This window comes from Hyla sarda, chromosome 2, assembly GCF_029499605.1.
Source record: "Hyla sarda isolate aHylSar1 chromosome 2, aHylSar1.hap1, whole genome shotgun sequence".
Classification (NCBI taxonomy): Eukaryota; Metazoa; Chordata; class Amphibia; order Anura; family Hylidae; genus Hyla; species Hyla sarda.
In genome coordinates this window covers 36,333,326-36,359,791 of record NC_079190.1, presented here as the reverse complement: position 1 = coordinate 36,359,791, position 26,466 = coordinate 36,333,326, and the positions used below count along the sequence as shown (strand labels likewise).

Below are 26,466 nucleotides of genomic sequence, written 5' to 3'. Positions count from 1 at the left end.
CGCACGCCATCCCGTCATCCAATAGGAGCAGCGTGCGCAGTGACGTGATGATGGTGATGTAGAGTGACGATCCCAAACTGCAGAGACGGTCTAGAGTGGCGGGGACACCCCGAGGACATGGCAACAGTGATGGAGGGGACATCAGGGGCAGCGGTGATGGTCCGAAGTGGCGGGGACACCCGAGGACATGGCAACAGCGATGGAGGGGACATCAAGGGCACCGGTGACGAGCGGTGATGGTCCGGAGCTGCGGGGACAGGTGAGTATAAATTCCTATACTTTCCTTTGCACGGATCCCTCAACATACGATGGTTTCAACAAACGATGGTTCATTTGGAACAAATTACCATCATATGTTGAGGGACCACTGTATGTACATCAGCCTATTCGTTGACTGTTTACTGTTTATACATATGTTGAATAATATAGCTCCCCTTAGTGGCTGCTGCAGTTGGACCTAAACATGAAATTAAATGGTCTACATTCATTTTAAATGGATGCTCCATTCTCGTATATGTACATCAAATGTCAAGAAGGGGCTGATAAACTGATAACATTTTGTCTGCTTGCAGCACCACCAGATGGAGCCTATTCATTGACGGTTTACTGTTTATACATTATGCTTTATAATATAGCTCCCCTAGTGGTTGCTGCAGATCAACTTAACTCAGTCTACATTCATTTTAAAGGGGTGCTCCATACTTTTATATGTACATTTAATATCAGGAATAGGCTATTGATAAAATTATGACTGCTTGCTAGTGTTGAGCAGCATAGGCCATATTCGAATTCGCGAATATTCGCGAATATATGAATGAATATTCGTCATATATTCGCGAATATTCGCATATTCGTAATATCCTCGTTTTATTTTCGCATATGCGAATATTCGCGTTAGCAACAATTAGCAGTTTTAGTGCTATATTCGCGAATATTCGCAAATTCGTGAATATGCGATATTCGTGAATAAAATTCGCTTTGCGAATATTCGCGAGCAACACTACTGCTTGCAGCCTCCACTAGATGGAGCCCATTAGTTGACTGTTTACTGTTTGTACATTATGCTTAATTATACAGCTCCCCCTGGTGGCTGCTGCATTATTTATTTAATTTTTTTTGCATTATTAAACAGTCTACATTGATTTTAAAGGTGTGCTCCATACACATAGATGTACATTAAATGTCAGGAAGAGGTTAAATGATAAAATTCTGTCACAGGGGTGCTTGCACCATGGCAGTTTCTTTTTCTTTTTTCTTTTTTGCATGAGGTACATGTTTTTACAATGTTAAAAGGGTACTCCCGTAGAAATGTTTTTTTTTTTTTTTTTTTTTTATCAACTGGTGCCAGAAAGTTAAACAGATTTGTAAATTACTTCCATGAAAAAAATCTTAATCCTTCCAGTACTTTTTGGGGTCTGTATGCTACAGAGGAAATTCTTTTCTTTTTGGAACACAGTGCTCTCTGCTGACATCACGAGCACAGTGTTCTCTTCTGACATCTCTGTCCATTTTAGGAACTGTCCAGAGCAGCATATGTTTTGCTATGGGAATTTTCTCCTACTCTGGACAGTTCCTAAAATGGACAGAGATGTCAGCAGAGAGCACTGTGTTCCAAAAAACAAAACCATTTCCTCTGTAGTCTTCAGCAGCTAATAAGTACTGGAAGGATTAAGATCTTTAATAAAAGTAATTTACAAAGCTGTTTAACTTTCTGGCACCAGTTGATTTAAAAAAAAAAAAAAAAAAAAAGGTTTTCCACGGGAGTACCCCTTTAATGCATTTTTGCTCTTTCCTTGGCTGGTCTTTAACCCCTTAAGGACGCAGGACGTAAATGTACGTCCTGGTGAGGTGGTACTTAACGCACCAGGGCGTACATTTACGTGTCATGCGTGTCATGCGCGGCTGATCCCGGCTGCTGATCGCAGCCAGGGACCCGCCGGCAATGGCCGACGCCCGCGATCTCGCGGGCATCCGCCATTAACCCCTCAGGTGCCAGGATCAATACAGATCCCGCCATCTGCGGCAGTGCGCGATTTGAATGAATGATCGGATTGCCCGCAGCGCTGCTGCGGGGATCCGATCATTCATAACGCCGCACGGAGGTCCCCTCTCCTTCCTCCGTCCGGCTCCCGGCGTCTCCTGCTCTGGTCTGTGATCGAGCAGACCAGAGCAGGAGATGACCGATAACACTGATCTGTTCTATGTCCTATACATAGAACAGATCAGTATTAGCAATCATGGTATTGCTATGAATAGTCCCCTATGGGGACTATTCAAGTGTAAAAAAAAATGTAAAAAAATGTAAAAGTAAAAGTAAAAAAAAGTGAAAAATCCCCTCCCCCAATAAAAAAGTAAAAGGTCAGTTTTTTCCTATTTTACCCCAAAAAGCGTAATTTTTTTTTTTATAGACATATTTGGTATCGCCGCGTGCGTAAATGTCCGAACTATTAAAATAAAATGTTAATGATCCCGTACGGTGAACGGCATGAACGAAAAAAAAAAGTCCAAAATCCCTACTTTTTTAATACATTTTATTAAAAAAAAAATTATAACAAATTAATTAAAAGTTTTTTATATGCAAATGTGGTATCAAAAAAAAGTACAGATCATGGCGCAAAAAATTAGCCCCCATACCGCCGCTTATACGGAAAAATAAAAAAGTTAGAGGTCATCAAAATAAAGGGATTATAAACGTACTAATTTGGTTAAAAAGTTTGTGATTTTTTTTTAAGCGCAACAATAATATAAAAGTATGTAATAATGGGTATCATTTTAATCGTATTGACCCTCAAAATAAAGAACACACGTCATTTTTACCATAAATTGTACGGCGTGAAAACGAAACCTTCCAAAATTAGCAAAATTGCGTTTTTCATTTTAATTTCCCCACAAAAATAGTGTTTTTTGGTTGCGCCATACATTTTATGATATAATGAGTGATGTCATTACAAAGGAAAACTGGTCGCGCAAAAAACAAGCCCTCATACTAGTCTGTGGATGAAAATATAGAAGAGTTATGATTTTTAGAAGGCGAGGAGGAAAAAATGAAAACGTAAAAATTTTATTGTCCTTAAGGCCAAAATGGGCTGAGTCCTTAAGGGGTTAAGCTATGTATGCCCTATGTCTTACCTGAGTTTATTTTTCATTTTTTTTATACATGTGTGTATTTCTGTATGACTTTAATAAAGTATCGCATTTTTGATACAGTATTGATCAATGCTCTTTTTTTCAGTGTACAGTATTTTTCACTGCGCAGAATTTTCTACTTATGGTTCATTGATGTGTTGCCTTAACCTTAGTTTGGTGACATCCTATTATATGCTGTTGTCTATTGGGTGCCCTAAGTGGTCAGGTACCCTAGTGAGACTTAAAAAAAAAAATAATAATAATAATAATGATTTTTTTTTTTTTTTTATTGAAAGAATGAATAATACATGTATCAAAAGTAAAAAACAAAACACGAAAAAAAAAACTTTTCCTATTTACAATAAAAAAATAAATAATTAAATAAAATAGTTAAATAATTTGTATTGCCACATCCTTTAAAGTTCAAACTATACAAATAGCATGTTATTTATCAATATAATTGCAGTTTGGTATAGTGGTGGCTCAGGGTTCCTGCAATTCAGCTCTTACTGAAGTGAATGGGAGCTGAGCTGCAATATTTGGGCGCTCACCTCTACACAATCTGTGGAACCGATGCTTTTTAAATTGTCCTGTTTCTGTAAGGCTAAGTTTCCACTTTGCTTTTTTTCTGGCAGTTTTTGGATATCTGCCACTGCAGTTTTTGAGCCAAAGCCAGAAATGTATTCAAAAGGAATAGGACATATAAAGGAATAACTTATACTTCTCCTCCTTTATGGACCCACTTCTGACTTTGGCTCATAAACTGCAGTGGCTGTTTTCCAAAAAACTGCCAGAAAAAAGTGGAAACTTAGCCTTATGATTTTATTGTCCACAGTAGTCACGCCCCCTCCCACAGACTTGTATTGAGGGGGCGTGACCATGATATCACAATGGCCGTGGCTGACCCCCGCAGAGCGAAAACGACGTTCGGTACATTTACTTCCGAACGCTGGCCAGTACCCCTTTAAAGGAAAATGGTCATCTGTTCTCCCACACTAAACCCAATACACTGGGCCATAGCGTGGGTGAACAGGAGACCAGTGAGGGGTTAATGGATTAAATATGTACCTGCAGTCTGGAGACCTGTCCCTGCAAAGATCTTCCTCCATCTTCAGAGAATTGCGCGCTGGAGGTGGGCCCGCCGGCTCAATATAAATATTCATTGCTGCGGGTGGCGTGCACACTCAGTCGGCGGGCCCACCTCCAGCGCGCAATTCTCTGAAGATGGAGGAAGATCTTTGCAGGAACAGGTCTCCAGACTGCAGGTACGTATTTAACCCATTAACCCCTCACCGGTCTCCTGTTCACCCACACTATGGCCCAGTGTATTAGGTTTAGTGTGGGTGAGCAGATGACCGTTTTCCTTTAATAAAGATCTATTTGTCTTTATGTGATTTGTTTTGTTTGGTATTGGTGTTACAATGTGTGGACCCTTCACTTCTGATCGCTTTCATTGTGTATATGCAAGAGCTTCATCCCGGCTGAACAGCTGATCAGCAGGGCCGCCCACTGTATTAAGGGGGAACTCCGGAGGAACAAAAAATATTCATATCAACTGGTGCCAGAAAGTTGTACAGATTTTTATACTACTTCTATTTAAAAATCTTAACCCTTCCAGTACATATCAGCTGCTGTATGCTCCAGAGAAGGTTGTGTAGTTCTTTCCAGTTCTCTGCTGCCACCTCTGTCCATGTCAGGAACGGCTAAAGGGATTTTTTCCTGCTCTGGTTTTCAACACAAATGGGGGCATTTATCATTGTCCTTAGAGCTGTTTTTGTGTGTAGATTTGTCTCTATTTAGGCACAGTGCTGCACCTCAGGCAATTTTTTTGCGCCTTTTCAAATTACACCTTTTTTTTTTAAAGAGTGTACAGACCAGCTCTTTAAGGTTAGTCTTGTGCAGTGGTATCGAATTTATCAACTGCACCTTTTTTTAAAAAGTCTCAAAAAAGTCACTAAAACCATCAAAAAGTCGCAATTCTACACCAGCCCAGACTTAGCGTAGCTTTTTGGTGTTTGTTTCCTCCACAAAATTTATCAAATGCCCTGCTACCATTTAATAAATTTGGCAGAGTCACGCAAAAAAAAAACATGCAAGAAAAAATGAACTACATCACACATATCTTAGTAATGTAAATGCCCCCCATAGTTCCTGATACAAAGTTACCGTGCTTAGAGGGGTATTTCAGCGAAAAACTATTTTTTCTTATAAACTGGCTCCAGAAAGTTAAAGGGGTCCTCCCCTGGAAAACTTTTTTTTTTTTTTTTTTTTTAAATCAACTGGTGCCAGAAAGTTAAACAGATTTGTAAATTACTTCTATTAAAAAAATATTAATCCTGCCAGTACTTATTAGCTGCTGAATACTACAGAGGGAATGGTTTTCTTTTTGGAACACAGAGCTCTCTGCTGACATCACGAGCACAGTGCTCTCTGCTGACATCTCTGTCCATTTTAGGAACTGTCCAGAGCAGCATATGTTTTTTATGGAGATTTTTTCCTACTCTGGACAGTTCTTAAAATGGACAGAGATGTCAGCAGAGAGCACTGTGCTCATGATGTCAGCAGAGAGCTCTGTGTTCCAAAAAGAAAACCATTTCCTCTGTAGTATTCCGGAGCTAATAAGTACTGGAAGGATTACATTTTTTTATAGAAGTAATTTACAAATCTGTTTAACTTTCTGGCCCCAGTTGATAAAAAAAAAAAAAAAAAAAAAGATAAAAAAAAGTTTTCCACAGGAGTACCCCTTTTACAGATTTGTAAATTACTTCTAGTAAAAAATCTTAATCCTACCAGTACTTATCAGCTGCTTAAGTTGAATTGTTCTTTTCTGTCTGACAACAGTGCTCTCTGCTGACACCTCTGTCTGTCTCAGGAACTGTCCAGAGTAGGAGAAAATCCCTATAGCAAACCTCTCCTGCTCTGGACAGTTTCTGAGACAGACAGAGGTGTCAGCAGAGAGCAGTGTGGTCAGACAGAAAAGAACAACTCAACTTTGGCAGTACTGGTAGGATTGAGATTTTTTAATAGAAGTAATTTGCAAATCTGTTTAACTTTCTGGAGCCAGTGGATATGAAAAAAAAAAATGTTTTTCACTGGAGTTCCCCTTTAATGTGTGTCAGAAGAAGTTTTCTGCATTTTGCCTGTTTTTGCCTTGATTTTCTCGACAATGATGATATTTTATTGCAATTGTGCTAATCATGGTAAAAACAAGTCATTTGTGTGGAAAAATGCACAAAGAGTCCAACGTGCAAACACAACCTACAGACTTCAAATCTTCAGAAAACCCCTCACTTGTCAATATAGGTCAAATCGCTTATGGCAATATTTCTCTTTGAATAAGAAAATGCATCAAAACTGCACATAATGTGAACAGACTTCAATCCAATTATGAGTGTAATGAGTTCACCTGGCTAAACCCCAGCCCCAGCAGTCTAATTAGATGACCAGGTGCAGTGATCAGTCACCACACCCTTAGCCAGATAATTCACGGAAAATCAACATGAAGCCTAACCTATGCCTGCCACATCAGCTAAAATAGGTAAGCAGAAGGCATACACATGAACCTCTACATTATTCTCTATGCTGTACTACATATGCAAAAAAAAAAAAAAGTTGACCTTAAAAAAAAAAATGAACTTTGCCTTTTACTTTTCTAGAAGAAGCAGCAACAACAACAAAATAAATAAATCTAAGCAAATGACTTCTTCCCTCCTCATAATATGATAAGCTAGTAAAACTATCAGAATGCTGGAAAATTCTGAGCATCCCCATTCCGTTTCTGTCAGCGCCTTCCCCATTGTGACTGCCCGTGTACGGTACTTATCTTCATTTTGTACCTTTAAATTGTATTCCCTCTGTTTTATACTGAGAAATTGCAATTTATGATTAAAACCTCCGTCTACGGAGAAGCGCTTGCGGACTATTTGCCGGAGCGATAGAAATAATGCAATGCCTTTTATGATAATGCATCATCATCAGAACAGAAAATAGACTTAAGTGCATCTGATTTTCTGGTAAATCAAGCAAGACGTTTAGCCATGATAACATAGGCCTGTTGTGCTGTGTTCAGTCTGCTGAGCAGAAGGTTATAACACAGTGAATGGGCAGCATTCTGAAGATTAACTTACGTTCTGGCAGAGGGAACACGGGCTAAGCACTATTTCCTTGCTGACTTTCTCTTTTGCTTCTTTTTTTACTGTTACTCTGTTGCTTAGAGTCCCTACATTTAAATTAATGAGCTGCCGCTTTCTAAATACATTTTATAAAGAAAGTTACGGCGAAAATCTGTTCTTTGTTTTGTAACCAAAAAAATAAAAAAGAAATCTGCTTTGATTTGATAACAAGTAACACAAATATTAAGCAAAACATAGCTGAAATAAAAGGTAAGAAATTGTCCTCTTAAAGGGGTAAAAAAAAAAAAAAATGTTTTCCCAACTCAACTGGTGCCAGAAAGTTATACAGATTGGTACATTTCTTCTATTTAAAAATCTTATCCTTCCAGTACTTATCAGTTGCTGTATGCTCCTGAGGAAGTTGCGTAGTTCTTTCCAGCAACAGAACTTCCTATGAGAATTAGGTGAACATCTTCCGGTGGTATCTGACAGAGAGGTCCTTGTTTGCTGCAGGCTTCCCAGGCAGTCGGCATCTACAATTACCCTGAACAGTGAACTTATACGTGGGCTGCCTGAAAACGTTGTGCGATTCAAAGGCCCCATTGCCTGCACCTGAACATCAATCAGATGCTGATCCTCAGCGGGGCGCTTCAGATCCACGCAGAGAGCTGCCCTGGGCACTTCCACCACCTTCATGGTCAATGCTCCCACCAATGATCTGTGCCCAGCCAGACACCCCTGCTGCCAACTGCAGACTAGCACCACCATCAAGCGCTGGGCTCCCGAAGCTACTGGTCACTGCTGCAGACCTCCTAGTACTCTGAAGAGAAATCTTCCATTACCCTCCCTCCGCTGGTAAGCTCTGAGAGCTGCCTGACATTGCCAAAGAATTTACATCAACCACTGTACGCAGCCACCTTTCAATCATGGCCACCGATCTTCTCCGGGTGCCTATTCTGGATCGTTTCTACTCCACTTACTGTGGAGAAGGATGATTGTGGACCCACAGTGGAAATATGGCAAGAAATGTTCTCACTGAATGTCACTGAATGACAGTGTAGACAGTTATACTCAGAGGGTGTAACTATTAAGGCTAGGGTCTCTGTGGCAGCCTAATGCCCCTTTTGCTACTTAAGGGTCTATTCACACATACAGTATTCTGCACAGATTTGATGCGCAGGAGTTCAAGTCATTCAGTTTACATTGAAATCTGAGCATCAAATCTGGCTAAGGGGTATTCCAGGATTTATTTTTACTGTGTCTGAGGGGCTGTAAAATTAGTGTAGGTAATAATATAGTGTCTGTACCTGTGTTTGATGGATGGTCTCGCAATTCTTATGGGATCTTTGCCCCCATGTTCATTTTTAGCAGCACACAAAATGAGTGTTGTCTCAGCTTTCCTAGGTTGCAGTGCAGCCCGAGACATTACATCACTAGTCAGGTGTTAAAAGGAAGCCTGTTCTTGCTTCAATGGTTGGAACGACCGCTGGGTAGGAGGGAGATCATTCTCTACAGTAGTGATGAGCGGCAGGGACCATATTCGAATTTGCAATAGAGGGAGAGATGATCCCTTTTTTTGTACACAGTATACACATCATTGTTGTGATCTGTACTGTGAAAAAAAAACTAATATTTGTCATTGCGAATATACATGGCTATTTTCTAAATATATCTAAAAAAGTGCTGATATTCGCATTTCGAATATTCACGCTCAACACTACTCCACAAGGCTGCAGGGAATTGTAGTTTCAAGCAGAGCATGCATGGAAGGGAGCTCAGCTATGCTGCAATGGGTGGGGTAGCTGAGAAAAGTTGCCTCACACTTACATACAAGGGATCCTGGGACTTGTAGTTGGAGGGAGGGAACTCCAACAGGAAATAGCCAGTTCACAAAAAGAAAGCATCATCATGGTGGACTCACAACACAGCCATTTACCTCCAAGAAAAGCACAGATCCTTCCTAAGCATGTCCATTACGGTCTGGCAGGTAAGTACTTGTCACCTTATGGTGGATGACCCATTTAAGAGACCAGTATTATAAATTAGACATGGTAGACAGGAGGGGTTCTGTTACAGATTTTGTATTGGGACCAAGAAGCTTTTAGTTTAAGCCCCTGAGAGCCCAATGTTTGTAAGTTCCCCGGAATTTAATAGTTGCAAATTTTGTGCAGGCTTCATTTGTGCAACAATTTGTAGGTAGGAATTAGCGGGAGGGGCACGAGACAACATATTAACTCCAAAATTGTATTTAATTCCAAAAAATGGCATGAACTATGGCAGAAACCCATCCCAGCTCATAGCTGGCATATTAAGGCCATGTTCACATCATGATTGGTGCCTCCTTGGAACAGATACGATTTCTGAGACTGAAATTGTACCAATTGGCACCGTGACCCGTTCGGACCCAACGGTAGTCATCTAGGGGGAGATTTATCAAAACCAGTGCGGAGGAAAACTGCCCAGTTGCCCATAGAAACCAATAAGATTGTTTTTTTTATTTTTCAAAAGGCCTTGTTGAAAATGAAAGAAGCGATCTGATTGGTTGCTATGGGCAACACTTTTCCTCTGGACAGGTTTTGATAAATCTCCCTCCTAGTGACTACATTCGAGTAATTTCGGTGTATAAGTAAATGTTGGCTGGTAACGTGTTGGTTATATATAAAAATCTAATTATACGTAATAACCTTTCAGTACAAATCCACAAACATTTCTAAACCTGTTTTCTTCTCACTGGGCTGGATGACTCAATACGATGAAGAAGAGTGTGTTTAATATTTATAAGCCTCTTCCAATGTAAATCCTGGGGAGAACAGCAGCCATAACAGGAAGGATTAATAATGAATGCAATCGGCACATTAATTCCTGCACATCATCATAATGCCGGCCGTGACAATCCCATTTACCTTCATCTCACTCATACTGGGAGCCAACAAATTCACTTGGTATACTGCTTTTAATTTCCAGCTTGTATCTGCTGAATGACCACAGACAGATGCTATGGAGGATGTGCCGGAAACACAGGATCGGACAAATATCTATCCTTTATCTATCTATCTCATATCTATCTATCTCACATATATCTATCTCATATCTATCTATCTATCTATCTATCTCATATCTATCTATTTCATATCTATCTATCTATCTATCTCATATCTATCTATTTCATATCTGTCTCATATCTATCTATCTATCTCATATCTATCTATCTCATATCTATCTATCTATCTCATATCTATCTATCTCATATCTATCTATAATTCTATCTATCTCATATCTATCTATCTATCTATCTATCTATCTATCTCATATGTATCTATTTTTCTAATATTTATCTATCCATCTATATCAATCTATCTCATATATATCCATCTATATCTATCTGTCTATCTATCTATTATCTATTTTATATCTATGTATCTATCATCTATCTATCTATCTATCTATCTCATATCTATCTATCTCATATCTATCTCAGATATATCTATCTATCTCATATCTATCTATCTATCTATCTCATATCTATCTATCTCATATCTATCTATCTATCTCATATCTATCTATCTATCTCATATATATCTTTCTATTTATCTCATACCGTGTTTCCCCGAAAATAGTACCTACCCTGAAAATAGGCCCTAGACCAGTGGTCTCCAACCTGCGGAGGTCCAGATGTTGCAAACATTTGCAACATCTGGAGGTCCGCAGGTTGAAGACCACTGACCTAGACAATGCCCGGGCTGCAAATATTAAAAAACAAACTTTAACTTACCTTCGTCCTCCGTTCCTCCATTGTTAAGGAACCGGCCTCACTGTCCTCCGCTGTTCTCGATGTGGTCCTGGGGATGGGAACGTCACAGAGCCTTCAGCCTATCACCGGCCGCAGCTATGTCCTGCCTCTTCCGATGATAGGCTGAGCCCACTGTGATGTAAGAAAGCACGGATCCTCCCTAAGCATGTCCATTACTGTCTGTTTGATAGCGCCTTTATGCAATAGCCAGGTTCAGCCATGAACAATTGGGGTGCTGTTCTCGAAAATGTATCAGAATTCTTTTCTTAGAAATCTCCTTCAAGTATGGAATAAGATTTTTACAATTTCTCCTCTTTAAGACAGTTTTCTAACTTACTGCAACCTCTTTCTGTGCTTCAGCCATAGCAACGTTATCTGCCAGCGCTTTATAGTTTATGAACCCTGTTAATTCCTGACCACATTTGGCCGCTATATGCCGCTCTATTACTTGTTAAGGTTATTAACTTGTCACACATTGCAAATGTATTTTTTTTCTGGAAATCAACATGTAATATTTCTGTCTGACAAGAGATAAGACCAGGTAATCACTGTGTAACCTCCTCGTCCCTCGAGAGGGTAAAAAAAAAAAAAAAAATTAGAAGTCTCTCTCTCTATATATATATAGGCTTGGTCTAGCTGTATTGTTTTTTCTAGTAAAATCCTGTAAAATGATGGACACCATGCTGGAAACCCATCCATTAAAGTCACTGGGGTCCATGGGCTACATTTTTGCCTGGCATGCAGCAGACTTACCTTTACAGAATTTACTACCCTGAACAAAGCCTCCGACAGAGATAACTCTGTTTAGCTTCTCTTTACTACAGCTAATAGGGCCCCCAGAAAAAGAACCCCTTTATTATCTTAGAGTTCCCTAATGCAGAATATGTATAGTTCGGAGAACCCCTTGTTCAGCCTGTTTGCTGGAGGACAATAATATTGCCAATGATGACCAGTAAGCTTCTAGTTTCTAAAGTTCCCATGTCCCGGTTGAAAACCTATTGGTCGTCACAGTCGATGGTGTAATTTCTTCATCAGTGTTTATACATGACCCCGTAATGTTCTGTTCTGCCTACCCTGGACTATAAGTGAGAATGTCATTTTATCAGTGTTAACAGATGCAAAAATAAAGAACATGTTCAGCAGAGCAAAGAGTTTGGCTAAATGATGGATGGACTTGGGCAGGACGGTATGTCTCCTGTACATGTAATCTGGGCTCTCTGACCTGGGTTATTCCTTTCAGGACTAAGCTGGATGGAAAGTTCTCGGCACTATGTATGATAAATATGTAGGTTCTATGGCTGAGATAAAGTGGAGGTGACAGATTATCTACGGCGGAATTGATTTTGCGCTCCATGTGAAGTATATTAATAACCGCTCAGTTCTCATTGTCATCTGGGGAATAATGATAAAAACTATAACAAAGGGAACAATATATTTAGTTCAGACAGATGGGGCTCCCGTCACTTTTTGTGATTAATGCCATCCTCCGTCAACACAATCAATCTAAATATATACGTGATACTGGGATGCTAATAAGTCATTGTAAAAAAACAATACCCAATCTGGCCTCCATATATATATGACTGCATAAATGTATAAATGGTGTTAATTAAAGTGTTTCTATACATCTATATATATTTTTTGTGTATGGTGGCAAAAAGCATAATAAAGCAATAATATAAAATGTTTTGTCATAGTGCAGTAATCTTCCATATCAGCTGAGCTTCCTCCCTTGTAAGCTGTGATGTCACATCACAGGCTCAGAATGCAGAGAACTCCTGTCCCTCCTTTTCCTTCCCCTTCTGTCAGCACGAGATGAGACAAGTTATGTGATATAACTGTTCATTTGATTTAGGACTCATTTGATAATGCATCAGGGAGCCTGGTCTGACAGAAACGATTGTGACTAAAAAAAGGCTTCATTTTGCTTTATCTAATGAATTATAATTCCAATGAACAGTAATACCAGCTCCCCCTTCACATCACTGGGTTCATTCTCATCCAGGCTGACTGGAGGGAAGGGGAAAGAACTCTCGGGAGCTCTCTGCATTCAGAGCCTGTGACGTGACATCACAGCTTACAAGCGGGAGATCACAGCTGATATTGATCTCTCTACTATGGCTAATAACATTATATTAGTAAGTTGCTTTTTTATACTTTTTAACACTTTAAGGATGAAGGGCATTAACCCCTTAGACGCCGCAATCAAAGTTGATTGCGGCATCTAAAATAAAATAAAAAAACAGTCCCGGCAGTTCAGCGGAGCTGATCGGGGCCACCATGGTAAAACCACGGTGTCCCGATCAGCTTAGAGGACGGCGGGAGGGCCCTTACCTGCCTCCTCAAAGTCCAATCATTCCTCTGAAGCTCCAGTCAGCCATGGCAGGCTGGAGCAATAGAGCACCGATAACACTGATCAATGCTATGCTATGACATAGCAATGAACAGTGTATGCAATCAGAAGATTGCATATAATAGTTCTCTATGGGGACTAAAAAATAGTGTAAAAAAAATATGTTAACAAAAATAAACATAAACATATGTGGTTCTGCCATGTGCATAAATGTCTGAACTATAAAAATGTAATGTTACTTTAACAGCACGGTCAATGGGGTATACGTATAAAAAAAAAAAAAAATCCAGTGTGTATTTTTGGTCACTTTGTGTAACTGCAAGCTGTGCGGGCCGGCTTGCTTAAGGTACCATAACCTTTCCACCACTCTGTTTCCCCTTCTCAACCCTGTACAACCCCCCCACCACCACCGTCAGCCAGGTCCACCCTCTACCCCCCTGTCACTCATGTCCACCCCCCTGTCATCCATGTCCGCCTTGTCCACCTCCCTGTCACCCATGTCCACCCCCCCCTGTCACCCATGTCCACCCTTCTGTCACCCATGTCCATCCCCCTGTTACCCATGTCCACCCCCCCTTGTCACCCATGTCAACCCCCCCTGTCACACATGTCCACCCCCCCCCCCCCGTCACCCATGTCCACCCCCTGTCACCCATGCTGTCACCCGTGGTCCTTAAGGGGTTAAATCCATAGACAGATTTTTCGGGAATTGGGAGCCCAGTCTCCATTCTCCAGCAGCAGTATTATTTGTTGGGAATTGGGAGCCCAGTCTCCATTCCCCAGCGGGAGATACAGCAGGGAATTGGGAGCCCAGTCTCCATTCCCCAGCGGCAGGGTATTCAGCAGGGAATAGAGAGCCCAGTCTCCTTTCCCCAACAGCAGGACTCTGTGTTGGGAGGAGAGACAGTCGGTCTCCCTCCACAGAGACTGGAAGTATGTATGGGAGAGGAGCTTGTTACCACCTCTCCCCAGCGGCAGCTTAATGTACCAGGGGGAGACTGTAAGCCCCACAGCTGTGCAGATGGGCCCGTGGTCTCTGCACTTACCCCCCCCCCCCCCCCACGACAGGGCTGTTTAGCCAAAGGGGAGACAGGCGTTCTCCCCCTCCGGCAGCGGAGCTGTGCAACAAAAGGGGAGACAGTCAGTCTCCAGCAGCAGAGCGGTGCAGCTAAAGGGGAGTCAGTCGGTCTCCAGCAACCAGGCTTCAACCAGACTACTCCCGTGGCAGTGCTGGCATCAGGGCAGAGTACCGCTGGTCTCTGCCCCCTCAGCAACCCACCAAGGCAGCTTACCAGTTCCCCACACAGCCGTGGTGAGGCACCTGGACAAGATTCTCCTCTACCCAGGTGTAGTAACCAGTTATTGTGGGTGGGCTGCTGGACTAACAAGGGCACTGATCGGCAGGAGGTCAGATACCCTGTTAGTCTGTTTGGAAAAGGGGAGAGATGTGACGAGACCAATCTCGCCACATTGCATTGGAGAAGCATGGTTGCCCGCCTGCTGCCTTTGGACTATGGCCCTGGGAGATTGGGCCCTTTAAAAACAGTATTCAGCCATACCAGAGTGTATGTCACTCATTCTGGCCCTTTAAATACAGTGGGGTCATTCGGTACTTGCCCTGTGTGAGCGGTGATACCCCAGATAGCTATGCCATGGAGCTCATTCATATAATGAAAGACTATGGGAAAGACTTTAGCTCCATGGCAATTGAACTATATGTGTGTGGTCTGAGCACCATTTGATAATATGCGCTCAGACCTAAGCTATCTGGGGATATGTTGCATGTATATGTTTTATGTAGTAATTGTGGCATTGTGCAGTTTTATGTCTTTTTGCAACCATGTGCTCAATGGAGTCTGCCTCTATCCCTGGGAGATAATTGAATTTCTTCGTCCTGGGAGATAATTGGATTTCTTTGTCCTGGAAGATAATTGGATTTCTTCCCAGTTGTCTGGGGGATAGAGAGGAGGCAGGTATGGGTAAAGTGTGAAGGGCTTATGTTGAAGCCACTGCGATTGGCTACTGTCCACTATGTTCTACAATCTTCCATCAGGTCCCCTAGGGGAGTGTCCACCTGTTGGAGACCTGCATAAATACTGGGCAGGTAGCCCCATTAAATTCAGACCACTGCTTGACCCTTCACACAGAGCCTTGTCTCGTTCTTGGGGGGATTCCCTGTATGCTTATAGGGACTGACTGCCAGGAGTGTAAGCCGCTTGGGAACTTTTTCTGTTCGTCTGCTAGCTACTCTTCATGAGGTTCCAGTTCGGGAGTTTGGTGCATTCACTTATATCCAATTCGTGAGTTTTAGTGATTTTACAGTGGCTGTGCCTGTCTGTGAAAAGGGGATTATCGCCTAAACGGATTTTAACCCCTTGTCTGCTGAAACGGTCCGTTACACACAATAAAGCTGGTAGTCTTCATTAAAAATTTCTTATCATTGAGCTTCCTCTAAAACATAAGATAAATCTATCACAGACTTTCTGCTCCCTCAGTGTTAGAGATAGAAGTAGGGCCCTGGGTTTGGGGTTACACACCAGGTCAAACTATGAACAGATGGGGAGAGAAACCCTGGAGGACAGCTCACATAGCCTGGAGATAGAGAGGAGAGCAGATATAATGCCATCTGCAGGGGACAATAATGTATATTTTAAGTAAAAACTGAGTGCACATTAAGCAGAAAAAGCATTGTAGAAGCTGTAGAACTAAACTAAGCAACATTTTAACAAGGATCCACGCAGAAAACATTTTTACACCATAATAAGTACAAAGCAAGAATAAAAAATACTTTTTGAAGATGTCCATAGCCTTTATTTTTTTTTCCGTTCGATGTTTCAGCTTCAAATTCCAACAGATTTGATTGAAGGAACAGCAATATCATAACACATATCATGGAGGATCCATACTTGACCCTACTGTACGCAAACACTGTCTGCAGGGTAGTGATGGTATCTGTCATACTATGGAAATTATATTATTAGAAACTGCAGCCAAGTACACAGAGCCTAAAGGTGTCTATATACATTAGACAGAATTCAGGTGAGTCCAGCTTTTTTTTATGGGATGGGCTAACCATCTAATGTGTGTGTCGGCCTACTGGCTAATGTTGGGGGAAAGAAGAAACGGGATGCTGTTTTTCAACATGCTGGATCATATGTTACCACAATATATACGTTTTCTGTCATTGGAGTCTTATAGCAGCGTAATCTTCTCTCCACATAGAGATGAACATACTGACCATGCATGTTTATGAGGTAATCGGAAGAAATAATTCCTAGATGTTGCTTCATGAATTAACAAAATGATCTCAGGGCACAGATGGTAGCCATGGCAACCTGACAATGGCCTCCTTTGTCATGGCTACAGAAGCTGATCAGACTCTGCCAAGGGCAGAATATGATCAGCTGTACTATGACTGTCAGTTTAACACTGATAGGCATAGGCATAATACAGTACAGATGTGTACTCCACTGTATTATATGGGCATAGAAAAGTGGGGGGAAAAAAAAGAAAAAAACTATGGGAGTAATTTACTAATGTGTTTTTGATTTATTTATTTTTTGTCAGGTTTTGCAGCTAAATTTAGGCACATGTCATGTGTGCCAAAATTATAGCCCAAAAAAACCTTTACACCCAGCCATCACTTCATTTCCCCCCAAAAAGGGTGTGTCCGCCCAGGAAAGGAGCATGTTCCCAATATGTGTGTTTTTTTTTTGTGTATGTGAGTAAAATGTATAATTCCTCCCGGTATAGTATGAGAAATATGTCGCACATAAGCAAAACCAAAGCAAAAAAATAAATAAAAAATTAGTTCAAAACTCATATCACTCTAAAAGTTTAGCAGTAGACACACCCAATCTAGAACACATTTGAGGCCTCAGTACAGATTATCATTAGGGCAAAAAGTATATACTTCTCAACACTCTATGTATAGTATAAGTCATGTCCTTACGTTGCTGTAAGTGCTGCAGATGCTTTGCTTACTCTAAAGGCTGAATATAATGCATGGAGTACGATGTTATTCCTTTTATTGTTACATCTTTAAAACATGTGGCTAAAGACTCTTCCCAAATTACATGCATTTATGCATTTCCAACAAGGTTTTCTTAACCATAGCTTTGAAGCTAATATTGCGTGCAACCTGTTCGAAGCCCGTAAGTGTGTGTAATTTGGGATAAATGACGTACTGAGCTTTTTTTCCCCCACAGACTATAATTTTATGGTGACCACAATGTCCTCCCAAGGATTATTATCTGCTATTAGGACTGTCTGAGCTATTTACATATCATACAGTGCCCAGCGAGAGTAGCTGTCAAGAACATAACCTTTTAACCACAACTAAACCACCGATTAATGATCCGAGACTGCAAAAACCATCGAGAGATTGAGATGGACTTTTATAATTAAAACCGTCGTATAAACTAGGACCCAAATGCGTATTTGACCGCTTAAGTAATGCGGCTCGATGAGGGTGTAAAGGGGCCCTTGGTGTCTGTATTGTCTGATTATACATCCAGCACCGATCCTACCGAAGTGTCTAATCTAGTTTGTGTCTTCTGACCTTGTTCAAAGTGTTTGACCAACTTCATCACTGATCTTCCATGTGAGCTTGTGTCACTTGAGGCGTGAACTGTTCTGCTGGTGATCCAGCCTTTCACTGTAATTATGGTCTTATATCGACTATTTATTTGGAAACTGAAGCCCATTGCATTCATACTTTACTTAGGAGGACAGTATAATTCAGGTAAAGTGAAGACTCTGCTCCTTTGATGTTTGATCAGTATCTTTCTGGAGGTCCATATCTAGGACTCTACTCTACATGCAGTATTTCACATGTTAAAGATTATTGGGGTAAAATATTGAGTTATTATTGATTTGTTAGAAAGCAGCATATTGAAGAGGTAAAAAAATAAACCAATAAACCATAACCATTGAAACTATAGAAAGGCATCCCAAATGTTAAAACCAATTAAATGAGTCATCTGAAGATTATATATAGCTGCTAGTGAAGCGAAAATAAAAAAGGTGATACTCACCTACCCCAATCTCATGCAGTTGCCACATAGAAAATGACTGACTGAGGAGGGACACAGCTGCAGCCAGTGATTGGCTTAGCGGGGTCAATGTGTCACAGGAACCAGAAAGAAGTGGTAGTGAGCAAGGACCAGGAGCGAGGGGATTGATGAAGGTGAGTATCACTTCTTTTGTTAGCCATAGATAGATAGATACATAGATATGAGGTAGGTAGATAGATATAAAATAGATTAAATAGATATGAGCGATAGATAGATATGAGCGATAGATATGAGATAAATAGATAGGTAGATAGAAATGAGCGATAGATAGATATCCCTGGAAACCCCCTTTTTTCCAACATATATTACTGAGATCTGGTGGGAGCCAGATGCAATTTGCAGCTGACATCTGCTATCAATGACCAGCATTGAAGTTCACCACAATGCTGATCATTTATCCTCTTAGATGCTGAGGTCAATAATGATATTGGCAGCTAGGTGGTTATATGACAAGTGTCAGCTCTGTGATGCCTTTGATCGATCAGAACTCCTGGCAGGACAACTGATCAGCTCCCCCTAGATAACTTGCAATACATTATATGGTAAAATGAGTGGATCCATTAAAAAAGTATGAGTTTTCCTGCAAAAAATAAGCTCTCATACGGCTCCGTGGATGGAAAAATAAAAAAAATATGAAATTACAATAAAAAATCTATTTAAATAAAGAACAAACTGGTTGACTACACCCACCACTAGATGGTGCTCTGGAGCTTACTCCATACTACTTAGATATTGAGCTTAATATTAACAAAGTATGCATTAAGCTCTATAGCTCCCTCTAGTGTCAGATGTAGAAAGAGGATTTGGAGCTTTGTATCAGAAAAATAGATGAATGGCAGCAAGGAAACATGAAAAATATGACAGGGTTTGCTATGCTTAAAGTTGACAAAAGAAATGCCATATTCTGTGACAGCAGCTGGCACTGTGTATGGAAGCAGGAAACTACACTATAATTACCGTACACTACACCACACCTTCAGCTTTATTGCTGTGAATATGGAATGTGTAGGTGTACGTGGATATTCTGCTCAGCGTGTACTTATCTAAATTACTGAAGCATTAAACATCACCCAGATGGACAGCTTCTCTTGATACATAATTTCTAGTTATTACACAATTCAGACATCTATCTAATAATTTCCTGAAATACAGTATCTTTCTGAGCAATACCAGAAGCACGTATAGAAACAAAATAAATGTTCAAGCATATAGATGTTTACACTCATAGATATATACATTACATACAGTAAATATGCTCACACATTAAAGGGGTTTTACAGGACTTATTTATGGCATATACTTAGTATCCATAGTCCTATTCACTATTCACTTACTTAGCTTTGAGTAAGGACCATTAGTTCAAAACATAGAATGTGTCTGCAGATTAAAACCATGCGGCCCATCTAGTCTATATGAAGGATAGCCTTATGCCTATCCCTATCTTATATGAAGGATCGCCTTATCCCTATCACTATCTTATAAGAAGGATAGCCTTATGCCTATCTCTATCTTATATGAAGGAAAGCCTTATCCCTATCACTATCTTATAAGAAGGATAGCCTTATGCCTATCTCTATCTTATATGTGTTACGCCAAGCGCTCCGGGTCCCCGCTCCTCCCCGGAGCGCTCGCTACACTCTCCTCACTGCAGCGCTCCGGTCAGATCCACTGACCCGGGGCGCTGCGATACCGCCTCCAGCCGGGATGCGATTCGCGATGCGGGTAGCGCCCGCTCGCGATGCGCACCCCGGCTCCCGTACCTGACTCGCTCTCCGTCAGTCCTGTCCCGGCGCGCGCGGCCCCGCTCCCTAGGGCACGCGCGCGCCGGGTCTTTGCGATTTAAAGGGCCACTGCGCCGCTGATTGGCGCAGTGGTTCCAATTAGTGTTATCACCTGTGCACTTCCCTATATCACCTCACTTCCCCTGCACTTCCTTGCCGGATCTTGTTGCCATCGTGCCAGTGAAAGCGTTTCCTTGTATGTTCCTAGCCTGTGTTCCAGACCTCCTGCCGTTGCCCCTGACTACGATCCTTGCTGCCTGCCCCGACCTTCTGCTACGTCCGACCTTGCTTCTGTCTACTCCCTTGTACCGCGCCTATCTTCAGCAGCCAGAGAGGTTGAGCCGTTGCTAGTGGATACGACCTGGTCACTACCGCCGCAGCAAGACCATCCCGCTTTGCGGCGGGCTCTGGTGAAAACCAGTAGTGACTTAGAACCGATCCACTAGCACGGTCCACGCCAATCCCTCTCTGGCACAGAGGATCCACTACCTGCCAGCCGGCATCGTGACAGTAGATCCGGCCATGGATCCCGCTGAAGTTCCTCTGCCAGTTGTCGCTGACCTCACCACGGTGGTCGCCCAGCAGTCGCAACAGATAGCGCAACAAGGCCAACAGCTGTCTCAACTGACCGTTATGCTTCAGCAGTTACTACCACAGCCTCAGCAATCATCTCCTCCGCCAGCTCCTGCATCTCCTCCGCAGCGAGTGGCCGCTTCTGGTCTACGCCTATCCTTGCCGGATAAATTTGATGGGGACTCTAAGTTTTGCCGTGGCTTTCTTTCCCAATGTTCCCTGCACCTGGAGATGATGTCGGACCAGTTTCCCACTGAAAGGTCTAAGGTGGCTTTCGTAGTCAGCCTTCTGTCTGGAAAAGCCCTGTCTTGGGCCACACCGCTCTGGGACCGCAATGACCCCGTCACTGCCTCTGTACACTCCTTCTTCTCGGAAATTCGAAGTGTCTTTGAGGAACCTGCCCGAGCCTCTTCTGCTGAGACTGCCCTGTTGAACCTGGTCCAGGGTAATTCTTCCGTTGGCGAGTATGCCGTACAATTCCGTACTCTTGCTTCAGAATTATCCTGGAATAATGAGGCCCTCTGCGCGACCTTTAAAAAAGGCCTATCCAGCAACATTAAAGATGTTCTGGCCGCACGAGAAATCCCTGCTAATCTACATGAACTCATTCACCTAGCCACTCGCATTGACATGCGTTTTTCCAAAAGGCGTCAGGAGCTCCGCCAGGATATGGACTCTGTTCGCACGAGGCGTTTCTTCTCCCCGGCTCCTCTCTCCTCTGGTCCCCTGCAATCTGTTCCTGTGCCTCCCGCCGTGGAGGCTATGCAGGTCGACCGGTCTCGCCTGACACCTCAAGAGAGGACAGACGCCGCATGGAGAATCTCTGCCTGTACTGTGCTAGTACCGAACACTTCCTGAAGGATTGTCCTATCCGTCCTCCCCGCCTGGAAAGACGTACGCTGACTCCGCACAAAGGTGAGACAGTCCTTGATGTCTACTCTGCTTCTCCACGTCTTACTGTGCCTGTGCGGATGTCTGCATCTGCCTTCTCCTTCTCTGCTGTGGCCTTCTTGGACTCCGGATCTGCAGGAAATTTTATTTTGGCCTCTCTCGTCAACAGGTTCAACATCCCGGTGACCAGTCTCGCCAGACCCCTCTACATCAATTGTGTAAACAATGAAAGATTGGACTGTACCATACGTTTCCGCACGGAGCCCCTTCTAATGCACATCGGACCTCATCACGAGAGGATTGAACTTTTGGTCCTTCCCAATTGCACTTCTGAAATTCTCCTTGGACTTCCCTGGCTTCAACTTCACTCCCCAACCCTGGATTGGTCCACTGGGGAGATCAAGAGTTGGGGGCCCTCTTGTTCCAAGGACTGCCTAAAACCGGTTCCCAGTAACCCTTGCCGTGACTCTGTGGTTCCTCCCGTAACCGGTCTCCCTAAGGCCTATATGGACTTTGCGGATGTTTTTTGCAAAAAACAAGCTGAGACTCTACCTCCTCACAGGCCTTATGATTGTCCTATCGACCTCCTCCCGGGCACTACTCCACCCCGGGGCAGAATTTATCCTCTGTCCGCCCCAGAGACTCTTGCCATGTCTGAATACGTCCAGGAAAATTTAAAAAAGGGCTTTATCCGTAAATCCTCCTCTCCTGCCGGAGCCGGATTTTTCTTTGTGTCCAAAAAAGATGGCTCTCTACGCCCTTGCATTGACTACCGCGGTCTTAATAAAATCACGGTTAAGAACCGCTACCCCCTACCTCTCATCTCTGAACTCTTTGATCGCCTCCAAGGTGCCCACATCTTTACCAAACTGGACTTAAGAGGTGCTTATAATCTCATCCGCATCAGAGAGGGGGATGAATGGAAAACGGCATTTAACACCAGAGATGGACACTTTGAGTATCTGGTCATGCCCTTTGGCCTGTGCAACGCCCCTGCCGTCTTCCAAGACTTTGTTAATGAAATTTTTCGTGATCTTTTATACTCCTGTGTTGTTGTATATCTGGACGATATCCTGATTTTTTCTGCCAATCTAGAAGAACACCGCCAGCATGTCCGTATGGTTCTTCAGAGACTTCGTGACAATCAACTCTATGCCAAAATAGAGAAATGTCTGTTTGAATGCCAATCTCTTCCTTTCCTAGGATACTTGGTCTCTGGCCAGGGACTACAAATGGATCCAGACAAACTCTCTGCCGTCTTAGATTGGCCACGTCCCTCCGGACTCCGTGCTATCCAACGTTTTTTGGGGTTCGCCAATTATTACAGACAATTTATTCCACATTTTTCTACCGTTGTGGCTCCTATCGTGGCTTTAACCAAAAAAAATGCCGATCCCAAGTCTTGGCCTCCTCAAGCGGAAGACGCCTTTAAACGGCTCAAGTCTGCCTTTTCTTCGGCTCCCGTGCTCTCCAGACCTGACCCATCTAAACCCTTCCTATTGGAGGTTGATGCCTCCTCTGTGGGAGCTGGAGCTGTCCTTCTACAAAAAAATTCTTCCGGGCATGCTGTTACTTGTGGTTTTTTTTCTAGGACCTTCTCTCCGGCGGAGAGAAACTACTCCATCGGGGATCGAGAGCTTCTAGCCATTAAATTAGCACTTGAGGAATGGAGGCATCTGCTGGAGGGATCAAGATTTCCAGTTATTATTTACACCGATCACAAGAACCTCTCCTACCTCCAGTCTGCCCAACGGCTGAATCCTCGCCAGGCCAGGTGGTCTCTGTTCTTTGCCCGATTTAATTTTGAAATTCACTTTCGGCCTGCCGATAAGAACATTAGGGCCGATGCTCTCTCTCGTTCCTCGGATGCTTCTGAAGTTGAACTCTCTCCGCAACACATCATTCCTCCTGACTGCCTGATTTCCACTTCTCCAGCCTCCATCAGGCAAACTCCTCCAGGAAAGACCTTTGTTTCTCCACGCCAACGCCTCGGAATCCTCAAATGGGGCCACTCTTCCCATCTCGCAGGTCATGCGGGCATCAAGAAATCTGTGCAACTCATCTCTCGCTACTATTGGTGGCTGACTCTGGAGACGGATGTTGTGGACTTTGTGCGAGCCTGCACTATCTGTGCCCGGGATAAGACTCCTCGCCAGAAGCCCGCTGGTTTTCTTCATCCTCTGCCTGTCCCCGAACAGCCTTGGTCTCTGATTGGTATGGATTTTATTACTGACTTACCCCCATCCCATGGCAACACTGTTATTTGGGTGGTCGTTGATCGATTCTCCAAAATGGCACATTTCATCCCTCTTCCTGGTCTTCCTTCAGCGCCTCAGTTGGCTAAACAATTTTTTGTACACATTTTTCGTCTTCACGGGTTGCCCACGCAGATCGTCTCGGATAGAGGCGTCCAATTCGTGTCTAAATTCTGGAGGGCTCTCTGTAAACAACTCAAGATTAAATTAAATTTTTCTTCTGCATATCATCCTCAATCCAATGGACAAGTAGAAAGAATTAACCAGGTCTTGGGTGATTATTTACGACATTTTGTTTCCTCCCGCCAGGATGACTGGGCAGATCTTCTACCATGGGCCGAATTCTCGTATAACTTCAGAGTCTCTGAATCTTCCTCCAAATCCCCATTTTTCGTGGTGTACGGCCGTCACCCTCTTCCCCCCCTCCCTACCCCCTTGCCCTCTGGTCTGCCCGCTGTGGATGAAATTTCTCGTGATCTTTCCATCATATGGAGAGAGACCCAAAATTCTCTCTTACAGGCTTCATCACGCATGAAGAAGTTCGCGGATAAGAAAAGAAGAGCTCCTCCCATTTTTTCCCCTGGAGACAAGGTATGGCTCTCCGCTAAATATGTCCGCTTCCGTGTCCCTAGCTATAAGTTGGGACCACGCTATCTTGGTCCTTTCAAAATTTTGTGCCAGATTAATCCTGTCTCTTACAAACTTCTTCTTCCTCCTTCTCTTCGTATTCCTAATGCCTTTCACGTTTCTCTTCTTAAACCACTTATCATTAACCGTTTCTCTCCCAAATCTGTTCCTCCCACTCCTGTTTCCGGCTCCTCGGACATCTTCTCCGTCAAAGAGATTCTGGCATCTAAAAAGGTCAGAGGGAAAACCTTTTTTTTAGTGGATTGGGAGGGTTGTGGTCCAGAAGAGAGATCCTGGGAACCTGAGGACAACATCCTAGACAAAAGTCTGCTCCTCAGGTTCTCAGGCTCTAAGAAGAGGGGGAGACCCAAGGGGGGGGGGGGTACTGTTACGCCAAGCGCTCCGGGTCCCCGCTCCTCCCCGGAGCGCTCGCTACACTCTCCTCACTGCAGCGCTCCGGTCAGATCCACTGACCCGGGGCGCTGCGATACCGCCTCCAGCCGGGATGCGATTCGCGATGCGGGTAGCGCCCGCTCGCGATGCGCACCCCGGCTCCCGTACCTGACTCGCTCTCCGTCAGTCCTGTCCCGGCGCGCGCGGCCCCGCTCCCTAGGGCGAGCGCGCGCCGGGTCTTTGCGATTTAAAGGGCCACTGCGCCGCTGATTGGCGCAGTGGTTCCAATTAGTGTTATCACCTGTGCACTTCCCTATATCACCTCACTTCCCCTGCACTTCCTTGCCGGATCTTGTTGCCATCGTGCCAGTGAAAGCGTTTCCTTGTATGTTCCTAGCCTGTGTTCCAGACCTCCTGCCGTTGCCCCTGACTACGATCCTTGCTGCCTGCCCCGACCTTCTGCTACGTCCGACCTTGCTTCTGTCTACTCCCTTGTACCGCGCCTATCTTCAGCAGCCAGAGAGGTTGAGCCGTTGCTAGTGGATACGACCTGGTCACTACCGCCGCAGCAAGACCATCCCGCTTTGCGGCGGGCTCTGGTGAAAACCAGTAGTGACTTAGAACCGATCCACTAGCACGGTCCACGCCAATCCCTCTCTGGCACAGAGGATCCACTACCTGCCAGCCGGCATCGTGACAATATGAAGGAAAGCCTTATCCCTATCACTATCTTATAAGAAGGATAGCCTTATGCCTATCTCTATCTTATATGGAGGATAGCCTTATGCTTATCCCATGCATGCTTAAACTCCTTCACTGTATGTGTAGTGACCACTTCTGCAGGAAGGCTATTCCATGCATCCACTACTCTCTCAGTAAAGTAATAATCCCTGATATTACCGCAGAATCATTTCCCCTCTAATATAACACTATCTCCTCTTGCGGTAGTTTTTCCTCTATATAAATCTCCTCTCCTCCTTGTTGATTCCCTTTATATATAAAAGTCTCTATCATATCTCCTCTGTCTCTTCTTTCTTCTATACATGTTAATGTCCTTTAACCTTCCCTGGTAAGTTTTATCCTGCAGTCTATGTACTAGTTTAGTAGCTCTTCTTTGAACTTGTTTCAAAGTATCCAAGGAGAACTATAAATTATAAATGAAGCATGCAGTGCACAATCTGCTGGAAAAACCATATATACATTTTATAATGCATATACATGCACACACACACACACACACACATAAATACACACCATACATGCATGCAAACACATTAATACAAACTGTACATACATGCACACACACGTTAATACATAACGTACATGCATGCAAACACATTTATACAAACTGTACATGCATGCACACACACATTAATACATACCGTACATGCATGCAAACACATTAATACATACCGTACATGCATGCACACAATACATACCGTACGTGCATGCACACACTCATTAATGCATACCGTACATGCATGCACACG

At 43.1% G+C, this 26,466-nt stretch overlaps 1 protein-coding gene across 4 annotated transcripts in view; it reads right to left on the bottom strand.

Moving 5' to 3' along the window:
• CNTN5 (contactin 5) overlaps positions 1 to 26,466 on the bottom strand; it is a 1,441,523-nt gene that overhangs the window by 155,891 nt on the left and 1,259,166 nt on the right. The window lies entirely within an intron of this gene.